Here is a 14,963-nt window from a genome sequence, read left to right as displayed (position 1 = left end):
TTTAGATTCCACATATAAGTGATATCATATGGTATTTCTTTGTCTTTCTGACTTCACTTGGTGTTATCTCTAGGTCCATCCATGTTGCTGCAAATGGTATTATTCCCTTTGTTTTTATGGCTGAGTAATATTCCATTGTATATATGTATCACATCTTTTTTTTCCCTCTTTTTAGGTCTGCACCCATGGCATATGGAAGTTCCTAGGCTTTGGGTCAAATCAGAACCATAGCCACCAGCCCACACCATAGTCAAAGTAATGCCAGATCTGAGCTGCATCTGCAACCTATGCCAAGCTTGTGGTGACACTGGATGCTTAAGCCACTGAGAGATTGAACCTGCATCTGCATGGAGACTAGTTAGGTTCTTAACCTGCTGAGGCAAAACAGGAACTCCTGTACCACATCTTCTTAATCCATTCATCTGTCGATGGACATTTAGGTTGTTTCTCTGTCTTGGATATTGTGAACAGTGCTGCAGTGAACATAGAGGTACACGTATTTTTTGAATTATAGTTTTGTCTGGATATATGCCAGAAGTGGGATTGCTAGATCATATTGTAGTTCTATTTTTAGTTTTCTGAGGAACTTTCATACTGTTTTCCATGGTGGCTGTACCAATTTACATTCCCACCAACAGTGTAGAAGGGTTCCCTTTTCTCCACACCCTCTCCATCATTTGTTATTTGTAGACTTATTAATGATAGCCATTCTGACTGGTGTGAAGTGGCACCTCATTGTAGTTTTGATTTACATTTCTCTAATAATTAGTGATATTGAGCATTTTTTCATGTGCCTACTGGCCATCTGTATGTCTTCTTGGGAAAAACGTCTGTTTAGGTCTCCTGCCCATTTTTTGATTGGGTTGTTTTTTGTTGTTGTTGAGTTGTTTGTATATTTTGGAGATTAAGCCCTTGTCCATTGTCTCATTTGCACCTATTTTCTCCCAGTCCATAGCTTGTCTTTTCACTTTTTTAATGGTTTCCTTTGCTGTACAAAAGTGTGTAAGTTTGATTAGGTCCCATTTGTTTATTTTTGTTTTTATTTCCATTGCCTTGGGAGACTGACCTAAGAAAACATTGGTACTGTTGATATCAGAGAATGTTTTACCCTATGTTATCTTCTAGGAGTTTTACAGTGTCGTGTCTTCTTATGTTTAAGTCTTTAAGCCATTTCGACTTTATTTTTGTGTATGGATTGAGGTGTGTTCTAGTTTCACTGATTTACATGCAACTACAATTTTATTAGCACCACTTGATGAAGAGACTGTCTTTTTTCCATTTTATATTCTTGCCTTCTTTGTCAAAGATTAACTGACTGTAAGTGTCTGGAATTACTTCTGGGCTCTCTATTCTGTTCCATTGATCTATGTGTCTGTTTTTGTACCAATACCACACTTTTTTGATTACTATAGCTTTTTAATATTGTCTGAAGTCTGGGAGAGTTATGCCTCCTGCTTCCCCACCCCCCTCAGGATCTCTTTGGCAATTCTGGGTGTTTTATGGTTCCATATAAGATTTTGTATTATTTGTTCCTGCCCAGTCTTTTTTAGTATTTTTTACATGGATTTTTTTTGAAGCATCCAGGCCAGTTGTTTTATCTTTGTCTATTCTTTCCTCATGGTTGGGTTCAAGTTAGACACTTGTGGCAGAAGTACTATGTAAGCAATATTGTGTCCTTCCTGGTGCATCACATCTGGAGGCTAGTGATATCAAATGGCCTCATCGGGTTCAGGCTTTTATTTTGTGATGTTTCGACATACAATTATTATTTCCTGGAAGGACAGTACCCTCCAAACTACTACCTGAGAGGAACCAGGCTATGTTTCTAATAGGAAGGGAAAGGGAGGTAGCACCAGTTGAGCACTCTATTCCAGACACCATGCCATCAGTATTTTTAGAATTAATCCCGTTACTCCCTCGTAACAACCCAGGGGTTATTATATACTTTTCACACATATGGTATCTAAGGCTTAATGAAAAGGGCCAAGTAATGCTTCAAAGATCCAGAAACAGAGCTTAATTTTAATATAGATCAGCCTTACTTTAAAACTCATGCCTATTCAACATATTATACCTTCTTTTTTTTTTTTTTTTTTGTCTTTTTGCAATTTCTTGGGCCGCACCTGCGGCATATGGAGGTTCCCAGGCTAGGGGTCCAATCGGAGCTGTAGCCACCAGCCTACACCAGGGCCACAGCAATACAGGATCTGAACCGCGTCTGCAACCTACGCCACAGTTCATGGCAACGCCGGATCCTTAACCCACTGAGCAAGGCCAGGAATCGAACCCGCAACTTCATGGTTCCTAGTCAGATTCGTTAACCACTGAGCCATGACGGGAACTCCATATTATACCTTCTTAAAACCACACTTAGAATAAGGTGGTGTATCCTCCCATAGAACCATCCCGCATGCAGTAATGAAAGAATGGCAAGTGCCAGGCTCATACTTCTCCATTCCTCACTCATGGCAGACATTGCTAATCAAACCCACCACTTAATCCTCCAAGCCCAAGAGTTTTGAATTCTTTCTAAGTGACTGTTCCAGGCAGGTGCTAACAATTGAGAGGAGTCTGTTGGGGAGGTAAGATTAACTGTGGATTTCTAAGCAGGCACACTTGGGTTCAAATCACTTATTAGCTGTATGATTTGGGGCAAGTCACTTAACCTTTCTGAGACTCAGTTTTCCTATCTATCAATTGAAATAATATGTAAGTTGCAGTAGAATTATCATGAGTATTGGCATGTTCATAAACGTATCCAGTGCTGTACCTAGTCTATATTAGGAACTCAAAAATGTATAGCTTTCGATGTTCAGCTTTGCTAAGCATTAGAGAAATGCAAATCAAAACTACAATGAACTATCACTGCGCACCTGTTAGGAAGGCTATAAATAACAAATGTTGGTTAGGATGTGGAGAAAAGGGAACCCTAATGCACTCCTGGTGGGAATGTAAATTGGCGGAGCCACTGTGGAAAACAGTATGGTAATTCCTCAAAAAACTAAAACTAGAACTACCAATGGTCCAGTAATTCCACTCCTGGCTATCTGAAAAAAACCGAAACACTAATTCACTTTATTTTATTTTTAGGACTGCACCTGCAGCATATGGAAGATCCCAGGTTAGGGGTTGAATCATAGCTACAGCTGTAGGCCTATGCCACAGCCACAGCCACGCCAGATCTGAGCCACATCTACGGCCTACACTGCAACTTGTGACAATCCCAGATCCTTAACCCACTGAGGCCAGGAATCAAACCTGCTTCCTCATGGACACTATGTCAGGTTCTTAACCCACTGAGATACTATAGGAACTCCCAAAACACTCACTTGAAAAGAAACATGCACCCTAATATTCATAGCAGCATTATTTACAATAGCCAAGATACAGAGAAAACCTAAATGTCTGTGAACAAATGAATGGGTAAGATGTGATACACATGTGTACACACACACACACAGAGGAATACTACTTAGCCATAAAAAAGAATGAAATTTTGCTATTTGCAACAACATGGATGGACCTGAAGGGTATTATGAAATTACTCAGACAGAGAAAAACAAATACTGTATGTTATCACTTATATGTGAAATCTGAAAAATAAAACAAACTCGTGAATATAATAAAAAAAGAAATAGTCACAGATATAGAGAACTAGTGGTTGCCATTGGGGAGAGTGAAGGGGGAGGGGCAAGATAGGGGTAAAGAATTAAGAGGAGCAAATCACGATGTATAAAATAAATAAGCTATGGTGTTCCTGTCGTAGCTCAGCGGTAATGAACCCAACTAGTATCCATGAGGACATGGGTTTGGTCTCTGGTCCTGCTCTGTGGGTTAAGGATCTGGCATTGTCATGAACTGTGATGTAGGTCACAGATGCAGCTCAGATCCTATAGCATAGGCTGAGATATGCAGCTCTGATTCATTCCCTAGCCTGGGAATTTCCATATGCTGGGAGTGCAGCCCTAAAAAAGAAAAACAAACAAACATAAATAAGCTACAAGACTAGATAATGTATAGCACAGGGTATATAGCCAAAATTTTATAATAATTTTATTTTATTTTTTTGGTCTTTTTGCCTTTTCTAGGGCTGCTCCTGCAGCACATGGAGATTCCCAGGCTAGGGGTCTAATTGGAGCTGTAGCAGCCAGCCTACACCAGAGCCGCAGCAACTCCGATCTAAGTCACCTCAGCGACCTACACCACAGCTCATGACAACGCCGGATCCTTAACCCACTGAGCAAGGCCAGGGATCGAACCCTCAACCTCATGGTTCCTAGTTGGATTCGTTAACCACTGCGCCACGACGGGAACTCCTATAATAACTTTAAATGGATTATATAAACATTTTTGAGTCACTATGTCATTGTGTACCTGAAAGTAATATAATGTAAACAATTATATATAAAGTATGCTTTTAAGGAGCTCAGTTCATCACTTCAGTTCTTGCTCTGTAGACCCTGGAAAAGATTAAGAAAACAAGGAAATTGTATCAAGTTGGGAGAGAAATACACGCAAGTACATAATTAAGCACAGGCTGTGAGTTCTGTAGAAGTTATAGAAGGAGTTACCGAAAGCCTGGCTGGAATGCTCCAGGGCGTCCTTCTGAAGGAGGAGGCACGATTGAGTGAGTCTGATCGAGGCTTAGGGTTTGAATGAGTCACCGGTGGGGAAGTGGTCCAACGTGAGCAAAAGCCTTAAGGAGACCGGCCCGTCTGGAATGGAGAGTTGAGCCTAAAGAACCTCATGGGATAATGAGGATAATTTTCAGGTGAGAAGGAAAAGCCCCTTGGGCAGGAACCTTTGGTTTCCCTCCCGTTCCCAGACGTTCCCAGACGGCCCCTGGTCTTACCCAATTAGCCCCAGAGAGCACCCAGGAGGCCAGAGACGCTGAACGTTTTGGGGCTACCACCAGGGGGCAGTATGGCCCAACAACTTAGAGTTTCTCTCGTTGATTTAGAACTTTATCTGAATCCCTATTTTGTGCTAAGCTGGGAGCTTAAAAGTATCCATAGCCGTCTAACGTTTGTGGAGAGTCTAACGTTTGCATGGAGGTTGCTTTTACCTCGATGATCTTATCTAATACAAAACACAATCGTGTGTGGTCTCTGTGCATCCGTCTCATCCCCACGGAAGAACTGGTAGTGGGGGTGGATTTTAAGTTCAAATGGATTTGTGAGGGAATCTGAACTTGACCACAGGGCTATGATCTCCAACCCATGCCCTCTGCTGCAAACTACAGTCTTTTGTCAGGGAGATAGGCACGTACAGTTATTTAGCATAATAATGGGTTATATTAATATTAAAAGCACTTGGCAGAATTTCAGTTTGAGAAGATGAAAAAGTTCTGGGGAGAGGGGGAATAAATCAGGAATTTGGGATTAACAGATACACACTACTATGTATAAAATAAGCAACAAGAACCTATTGTATAGTATAGGGAACTATATTCAATGTCTTGTAATAACCTATGGTGGAAAAGAACTGGAAGAGAATATATATATCTTGGATCTGGCATGGCTGTGGCATAGGTCGACAGCTGCAGCTTTGATTTGACCCCAGCCCAGGAACTTCCATATGATGCAGGTTCTGCCATAAAAAGAAAAGACTAAAAATTCTTTAAAAATTAAAAAATAAATGGTTAAAATGGTAAATTTTATGTTCTGTATATGTTAGCACAATTTAAATTGGCAATTACTATATGTAAAATATTCACTAATAACAAGAGTTAATGTTATATATTAGTAACTGTCTTTTTAAGGCACTTATAATGTATTAATCATTTAATTCTCACAACCGCCACTTGAGGTTGGTACTATTATTATTCTCATTTAACAAATAATTTCACCACTTGGCCTATCCTTCCTCCTTCCCTCCTTCCCTCCACCCTCCACCTCCAGTATAGGCTGTGATCTGCACCTAACTAATCCTCGGCTGACCAGCATTGTAAAGTGGTGGAGTGGAAAGACCACGGTCTTTGGAGCTGCCTGATCTGGAGCTGATACAGGCTTGGCTTTGCTGCTGCTTTACCAGCTGAATGTTCTTAGGCAAGATAATATCTCTGAGTCTCAATTTTTTTCATTTGTGAAATAAAGATGATAGGAATACCTACTTCACAGTCTTGCTGTGATGAGCAAATATAAGTGTAAAATACTTAGCATATTGCTCATAAGCACATGAAAACAATACCCATTCTGGAGTTCTCATCATGGCTCAGCAGAAACGAATCTGACTAGCATCCATGAAGACGCAGTTTCCATCCCTGGCGACGCTCAGTGGGTTAAGGATCCAGCGTTGCTGTGAGCTGTGGTGTAGGCCAACAGCTACAGCTCTGATTGGACCCCTATCCTGGAAACCTCCATATGCTCTGGGTGCAGCCCTAAAAAGACAGAAAAGAAAAGAATACCCATTCTTATTATTTGCACATAGTAGAGTGCTCAGAAACTAATAAATAAATGGATCAGTGTGTCTTGAGAAACCCTGAAATAGCTTCTGACCCTTCTGGTAATGTTGGAAGGAAGATATTCAGTCCCACTCAGTTTAGCCCAATTGGTCCAGCAGTGATAGGACTGGAAGGTTCTTTGAGTCCAGCTCCATCATTTTATAGAAGAAGCCAAAGCCCAAGAAGGGCCTGGTTTTGTGGGAGGTCACCCTTCATGCCAGTCAACCAGGAAGTTGCCCTGAGATGCAGCCCTGTGTAGTGAGAGCCCATCCCCTGGAGCCAGGCCTGGGTGGTGATGTGAGCCTGACATTAGCCAGCCCAGGGCTCCTCCCAGAAAACAGGTTCCCTTCAAGTCCCTTCCAGCCTCTGATCTGTTCCGAGAGGTGCTCACCTCTGTCCTTTTTCTGTGGGAGCAGCCAAGAGGATTCCAAAACTGGGAAACCAGCCGTTTATCCCAGCCTCTGGGAGGGAGGGGCCCTGGGCACCCAGCTCTAGAAACGCCTTTGGTTAATATTTATTCTTTCTCCTTCTTTGGCCTGGAAACCAAGGGGAATCCAAGCAGCAGCGTGTGAAGCAAGATCCCGGAGACTGAGAAGCTTGTTCCAGTGAAGGATGACTCAGCACAAGCCTCAGAACCACAGGGAGTGTCCCCCAGCCTGGATTCTGCATAGGTTTGTGTGTGCTCAGTGGGCCACCCTGGCTGTTTCTGTTTGTCTCTTCAGGAGAGATTTTTGTCTCCCAGGAGCCTGAGGATGTGCTGAATGTTCCCCGCTAATGTCTTTCCTGGGTGCAGCGACCTTCCTTCTCTTCAGGCTTTTGTCAGTCCCACTGCCAGACAGGGATTTCTGGAACAGATGTCATCAGGGCACTCCCTAAAGGTACCTCACTGCTTAGAAAAATTGAGCTCCAAACTCCTTAACACGACACGCTCCTGAACAAAATTTCTGCCTCATCCCAACCCCTACTCCTTCCCCCCACCAGGAGCCAGGGGTTTTGCAGTGCGAACTATGGACCACCTTCTTCAGAAGCATTGAGGACACGTTTGAAAATGCAGATTCTAGGCCTATGAAATCCATTGTTCCAGGGCCTGATACTCTGCTTTTTTAATGATATTGAGGCCAGTTCTTGTGCAGACTGCTGTTTAAGGGCTACTCTTCTGCCAAACCAGATTGTTAAGTTTCATGATCATCCAGGCCCTCAGTGCCCTTTCTCATGCTGTTCCTCTTCCTAGAATGCCCTTCCCACACCTCCCAGGCTGGTGCGCCCTGCTCCTTCTTTAAGGTTCATCTCTTGTTAGCTTTTCTGTGCTGCTTCTCCCCAAACCTAGGTTCCCTTCTTGGTGTTCACACAACCCCACTGTACTTTCTACCTTCCACTTCTCTAGAATTTTCATGTCATCAGGACTGGCTCCTGCGCTTGTTTGTGAACTCCATAAAGACCATAGGTAATTCATTTTGAATCCCCAGGGCCCAGCAGAGTACCTGGCAGAAAGAAGGCATGTTTGCTGAGTGAATGAAGGAGGCCAGACCTCAGTCTAACTCAGAAAGGTAGGTTTGGAGTTCCTGTGGCTCAGAAGTAACAAACCCAACTAGTATCTGTGAGGACTCTGGTTGAGGATCTGGCATTGCCGTGAGCTGTGGTGTAGGTCGCAGATGCAGCACAAATCAGGCATTGCTGTGGCTGTGGTATAGGCCAGCAGCTGCAGCTCAGATTGGACCCCTAGCCTGGGAACTTCATGTGCCTTGGGTGCGATCCTAAAAAGACAAAAAAAAAGGAAGGTAGGTTTAACCCATTTGCTAATGGAAAGAACAAGGATTTATCATGTAGGTTTTCCTGCTTCATGGTTTCAGTGTGTCACTTGGTCTAAATATTTGGTATACTCTTTTAAAAAAATTTTTTTTCTTTTTACGGCCACACCTGTGGTATATAAAAATTCCTGGGTTAGAGGTCGACTCAAAGCTGCAGCTACCAGCCTACACCACAGCCACAGCCACAGCAACCTGGGATCTAAGCCGCATCTGCGATCTACACCACAGCTCACGGCGACGCTGGATCTTTCACCCACTGAGTGAGGCCAGGGATCAAACGTGTATCTTCATGGACACTCTGTTGGGTTCTTAACCCACTGAGCCACAATGGGAACTCCCTAAGTATTTGGTATACTCCTGAAGAAGCTATGGATTTACATTTTGGCAAGAGGCATTTATAGCAGCCATGAGTTAGGACTTAGAATATTTTTTAGAATCTTAAAATGTGCTTTTGTCTTAAGGCAAGGATTGCTTTCTCCTGCTCTCTTTGAGGACAGAACCCCCCAGACTTCTTCTCCACCTCAGGTCTGTTCCTCGGGATCGTCCGTCTCATACTTCTTGACCTTTTAACTCGAATGCCACAAATGCCACCTCAGCCAGGCACACCCTGGACCTTGTCATGACTGTTCTAGCTCAGCAATACCAACATGCCCGTCTCCAGCCAGAACCTCCTGCCTTTGGCTTACTCACGGCGCCCTCTCCCAGCTCATCTGTCCTCTGACATCATGATTCTCTCATCTCCTTTCTCAGCCCATGAGTGGCCTCCTTCCTTCTTCCTTCCCTCCTGTCTGAGGCAATCCCTCACCTCCCAGCCTGACTCCATCCCTTCCGGTCCCTCGGCTCTTGGCACCATCCTCACTTCCCTTTCCTCCATCTTTAGTCTCTCCTCCGGCTGCTTCCCTGCCACACAGCTACACAGGCAGCTTCTCTAACCTTTGTGCCTTCCTTCCTCTAAATATTAGCCAGCGAAGTCTGGGGCCAGTTCTAGTGTGGGGCAGGGGCCCCCCACACCAATAGGCAGTTCCTGGGTACCAGATGGGTGTCTTACAATTCAGCTCAATTCTGACACTGTCTGCCCAGAGATAGCATCAGACCCCACAGGTTCAGGGCTCAGTCCCGCAAGACTGCCCACCTGCCTTCAGATGCCAATCAAAAGCCCAGTTTACTACCTGTGCTGACCAACTGGCTATAAGTCAGAGATTCCCATGACCCCATCCTCCCCTGGGTTTGATTAATTTGCTAGAGCGGCTCACAGAACTCAGAGACACAGTTTACCTACTAGATCACTGGCTTATTGTACAAGGATCTAACTCAGGGACATCAGCTGGAAAAAGATGCAATGAGAAGGTATAAGGAAAGGGTGAGGAGCTTCTGTGCCCTCTTCAGACACACCAGTCTCCCCAAATGTCCATGTGTCACCAACCTGGAAGCACTCTGAACCCTATCCTTTTGGGTTTTTACGGAAGCTTTATTGTATAGGCATGATTGATTAAAACACTGGCCACTGGCGATGGATTCACCCTCCAGCCCCTCTCCCCTCCCCCCTCCAGCCCCTCCCCAGAACTCAGGGAGGTGGGAAAGTTCCACCCCTCCAAGCACATGGTTGCTTTTTTCCTGGCAACTAGTCCCCATCCTTAGGTGTGGTCCCAGAGTCAACTCACTAACAAAAGGCATCTCTATTGCTTTCATCATTTAGGAAATTCCCAGGGTTTTAGAAGCTCAATGCCAGAAACAAAGACCAGATATACATTTCTCATTATAAATCACAGTATCACCACAATCATTCAAGTTCACTTCACAGCATAGCTTATCAGAAGAGGAGGCCCCATTTGCTACGCACTCCCTCCCAGCTCTTCTTTTGTCCCTACCAACTACAGTGATTCTTCCCAAGGCCACAGCAATCTCCTAATAGCAAAATCCAAGGAGCAGTTTTTATTTACTACGTGGCCTGCATTTTGTGTGGTGTTTGATACTGAGAACCACTCCTTTCTTCCTGAATCTCTGTTCTTCCTTGGTTTGTAAAGCACTCTACCTGCCACTTGTCTGTGGGGTCCTGGGCCTAGTCTTAAATGTCTGTAGTCCATACGTTTGTTTAGCCCTTTTATATTCTTGTTGTATTTGCTCCCTCTGCTATACCTCATATAATCTAAAGCTTTACTTGTTATGCAAGACATCTGACATCTCTGAACTTTAGTAAAATTGGAGTTGTCATGAAAAAGTGCAACATATGCACGTAGAGGGCCCAGCAAAGTGCCTGCCAGAGCAGAGACTCCCTAAATGGTAATGCTTTGTACTATTATTGTTAATAATAAAACAGTGTCATTATCTCTGCCCTATAGGTTTACATCTCTTTTTATTATTGCTCTTTAAACTTTTTATTACAGCAATTTTTTTTTTTTTTTAGGGCTGCACCCAGGGCATATGGAAGTTCACAGGTTAGGGGTTGAACAGGAGCTGCAACTGTCAGCCACAGCCACAGCCACAGCCACGGCAATGCCAGATCTGTGCCGTGTCTGCAACCTACACCACAGCTCATGGCAATGCCAGCTCCTTTAACCCACATCTAGCGAGGCCAGGGATCAAACCTGCGTCCTCATGGATACTAGTTGGGTTCGTTATTGCTGAGCCACAACAGAATTCCTATTATGGTGATTTTTGATTAGTCCCCAAAGTAGACAGAATTAATCCTCAGGTACCCATGACAGCCCTGGTAACCATCGCCCAGGGCCATCCCTGCCCCATTCACCCCTATTCTCTATAGAAGATACAAACTGAAACAACAACAACAACAACATAATACTATTATCATACTTTAGAAAATCCAATCTTCTGAGATCAGTCTCATTCCTTTAAGATATTGCCACCTGGACATTCCCCAGGTGTTTCAAACACCACTTATCCCGAACTGAACTCACCACCTTTCAGGAAACCTGTTCTTCCCCCACCAACTCTGTGGGCCCTGTCGTGGTGATGGGCACCACTGTCCATCAGTCCCTCAGCTCAGGACTTTGGGAGTAGCCTTTTGGTTTCCCCTCCTTCCTCACACCCCATCCAGCCACTCACCTGGGAATCTCTAGTATCTGTCCCCCCAGCTTCCCCTGCCACCGTCTTACATTATCAGGCTCTTACTGAGCTCTCTGCCCCTGGGTATTAGCTTTCTAACTGGTCTTCTTATTGAGTTTTCACCTCACTAATCTACTAACACTAGTGCCGATAAATTTTTGTTGCTGTTGTCTCTTTAGGGCCGCACCTGCGGCACATGGAGGTTCCTAGACCAGGGGTCCAATTGGAGCTGTAGCCGCTGGCCTACACCACAGCCACAGCAACAAGGGATCCAAGCCGCGTCTGTGACCTACACCACAGATCACGGCAGCACTGGATCCTTAACCCACAGAGCAAGGCCAGGGATCAAACCCATGTCCTCATGGACACCAGTCTGGTTTGTTAACCGCTGAGCCATGATGGGAACTCTGCCAGTAATTTTTTTCCAACAATTTTTTTTGTGGTAAAATCCATGTAACATAAAATTTACCATTTTAACTTGTGCAGTTCAGTGGCATCGAGTATATTCACATTGTTGTACCGTCATCACCACCATCCACCTCTAGAACTTTTTCGTCTTCCCAAACCAGAACTCTGTATCCGTTAAACAGTAACTCTCCATTACCAATCCCTACCTGACTCCTGGTAACCATGGTAATATTTTCTGTCTCTTTTGATTTTTACTACTCTAGGTAGCTCATACCAGTATTGTGACTGGTTTATTTCACTTAGCATAATAAGGTTCAAGGTCCGTCCATGTTGTAGCATGTTCCAGAATACCCTTCCTTTTTTAAGGCTGAATAATGTTCCATTGTATATATGTACACCACATTTTGTTTATTTATTCATCTGTCACTTGGGTTGCTTTTACCCTTTTGGCTATTATGAATAACGTTGCTATGAACACAAGTGGACAAATACCTCTTTGAGAACCCGCTTTTACTTCTTTTGGGTACATACCCAGAAGTGGAATTGTTGGACCAGATGATCATTCCGTTTTTAATTTTTTGAGGAACTGCTCTACTGTTTAACACAGTAGCCGCACCATTTTACATTCTCATAACCCAGCAACACACAAGGGTTCCAGTCCTTCCATATCCTCACCAACACTTGTTATTTTCTTTTCTTTTTTTTTTTTCTTTTTTGATTATAGCCATCCTACTGGCAGTGGGGTGATATCTCACTGTGGTTTTGATTTGAGTTTCCGTAATGATTAGTGATGTTGAAGGTCTTTTCATGTGCTTATTGGCCTTTTGTTTATCTTTTTTGCAGAAGTATGGACACCAGGAGCTCCCCTTGTGGCGCAGTGGTTAATGAATCTGACTAGGAACCATGAGGTTGCAGGTTCGATCCCTGGCTGTACTCAGTGGGTTAAGGATCCAGCGTTGCTGTGAGCTGTGGTGTAGGTTGCAGACTCGACTTGGATCCCGCGTTGCTGTGGCTCTGGTGTAGGCCGGCTGCTACAGCTCCGATTAGACACCTAGCCTGGGAACCTCCATATGCCGAGGGTGCATCCCTAGAAAAGCCAAAAAAAAAAAAGAAATATGGATACCAGCCCTCTGCCCATTTTTGAATCAGCTAGTTTTTTTTTGATGTTATTCTTCCATTCCATGATTTGCCCTTTTTCTCTGTTAAGAGTATATTTTGGTGCACAAACATTTTTAATTTTGATGTAATCCACTTTATATTTTCTTTGTTGCCTGTGCTTTTGATATCGTATTCGCCAATAATTTTTTTTTTTTTGTCTTTTGTCTTTTTAGGGCCGCACCCACAGCACATGGAGGTTCCCAGGCTAGGGGTCCAATCAGAGCTATTGCTGCTGGCCTATGCCACAGACACAGCAATGCCAGATCCCAGCTGTGTCTGTGACCCACACCACAGCCCACGGCAAAACCGGATCCTCAACCCACTGAGTGAGGCCAGGGATCGAACCTGAAACCTCATGGTTCCCAGTTGGATTTGTTTTCCACTGCGCCACGACAGGAACTCCTCACCAACAATTTTTAAATACATAAATGTATATCCTTCCACTGTCTGTTTATCATCCTGCCATGGTTTCCCTCTTTCAGACTCCTTCATGATCTAGTCTTTGTACTTCTTCCGTCTTACCTCTTGGTGAGAGCTTCACCCAAATTGTACTTATCAAGTCATTATGAATTACTGCATAGCTCTGAGCAGTCACCATTCTTTACACTGGCTAGCCCACTTCCTCTCCCTCCTCTCTTTTCACTAAACTACCTTTCATTCACATTTTAAGGCTTCTTCAGGAGTTCCATGGTAGCTCAGTGGGTAAAAGATCCAGCATTGTCACTGCAGCAACTCAGGTCATTTTTGCGGCTTGAGTTTGATCCCTGGCCCTGGGAACCTCCACATACTAAGGGAATTGGCCAAAATAATAATAATTATAGTAGTAGTAGTAGTAATAATACCTCTGTAAGTACCTCCTCCTCCAGGAAGACTTCTTTGACTTTTCCAGCGTTACAAGTCTTCCTTGTCCTTCCGTTGTTTACTTTTACTATAACACATATCAGACTGCTTTAAGTGTTGACTCATTTATGTATGTCCTATTCCTCCAGGTAGGCTGTAAATTCCTTAAGGGCAAGGGCCCTATCCCTATCTTGTCATCCGCATGCTGCTCAAACTGAGTCGAACAATTAAACTGGGATCTCTGCCACTGTGCAGTTGTTTTGACCTTCAGAAGACTAGTTAAACTCCGTGGGCCTCAGTTTTCTCATAACCTTAACTGTGGTGACTTATTGAGATTATATTTGTAAAGTGCTTGGTGCTTGCTCTGGCCCAGAGTAAATGGTCAACAGAAATGAGCTGTTATTCTCAGCAACATGTTGACCGGATAGCTCAAACGCTTAATCAGGTGTATGACTTCAGACAAAATTCTTCAGTTCCCAAGGCCTCAGTTTTTCCTTCTGTAAAGCGAGATGTTCCTGGAGCCTTGGTAGCAGCTGTTCCCAAATGAGGCTACTCATTGCAATCATCTGGGGAGCTTTAAAAATACTGTTGTCTAGGTCCCTCCCCCAAAGGCTCTGATTTAATTGGCGTGCAGTACAGCCAGGCAAGGGTATTTTTCCCTGGTGATTCTAATGTTCAGCCAGAATTGTGAACCACTGATCTAAAGTTTCTTCCAGATATAACATGTGGAGATAACAAGTTGAGCTGCCAGGATTCTTTGGAGGCAGGAGAAGGGACTGCCTCCCAGCATTCCTCTGCTATCACCCTTTGTTAGTGGAGCAGGAAGCGTTATTGAACAGGCTCACTAAGCTGGAATTCCAAGAGTATTTGTAGATTCCTGAGTGTTTAATACTTAGAGAGCTTACTCCATCCCAGAGAGACCTGGGGGACCAGGACTCCGAGAAAGAAGAAACTGGCTTCTCCTTGCCCCACTGCTCTAAGCCAAGGCCTAGGAGTCTACCCTGGAGCCTTGTACTGTGGGGTCCTGGTTGGGCTGGAGGAGAAGGTGGAGGGAAGGATCCCTGGTAGAAACCTAGTTATAACTTGGGGCCTTGACCAGGTTATAAATACACATTCTTCTGGTGCTTTTAAACCAGGATCAGAGCCATTACTTATATGATTCCCAAAACAACTTTGAGAAATACAGAGCAGACATTACTGCCTCCGTTTCATAGAAGAGAAAAACAAGTTTCCGAATTGTTGAA

The 14,963-nt window shown here is 43.9% G+C and overlaps 1 protein-coding gene and 1 long non-coding RNA gene across 5 annotated transcripts in view; one reads left to right on the top strand and one right to left on the bottom strand.

The window, feature by feature from the left end:
• The window catches only part of PCGF6 (polycomb group ring finger 6), a 225,002-nt gene that overhangs the window by 86,261 nt on the left and 123,778 nt on the right, over positions 1-14,963 (top strand). For 3 of the 4 annotated variants that reach the window (XR_002338753.1, XR_002338752.1, XR_002338754.1), the window contains exon 10: positions 6,991-7,113. The gene's annotated coding sequence lies outside the window, so the exon portion shown is untranslated. Of the gene's footprint in view, positions 1-6,990; positions 7,114-7,908; positions 8,036-14,963 lie in introns of those variants that run through there. The other variant, XR_002338755.1, reaches the window with a different exon arrangement.
• On the bottom strand, positions 4,241-6,984 carry LOC106508355. The gene is made up of 3 exons (XR_001305152.2): positions 6,834-6,984; positions 4,572-4,743; positions 4,241-4,460 (listed from the first exon to the last, which is right to left on the bottom strand). It is a non-coding gene; the product is annotated as an uncharacterized LOC106508355 (long non-coding RNA).

The sequence above is a fragment of the Sus scrofa genome, chromosome 14 (genome assembly GCF_000003025.6).
Source record: "Sus scrofa isolate TJ Tabasco breed Duroc chromosome 14, Sscrofa11.1, whole genome shotgun sequence".
In the NCBI taxonomy this organism is placed as follows: Eukaryota; Metazoa; Chordata; class Mammalia; order Artiodactyla; family Suidae; genus Sus; species Sus scrofa.
The sequence above is the reverse complement of the archived record's forward strand: the minus strand, read 5'-3'. Positions and strand labels throughout refer to the sequence as shown.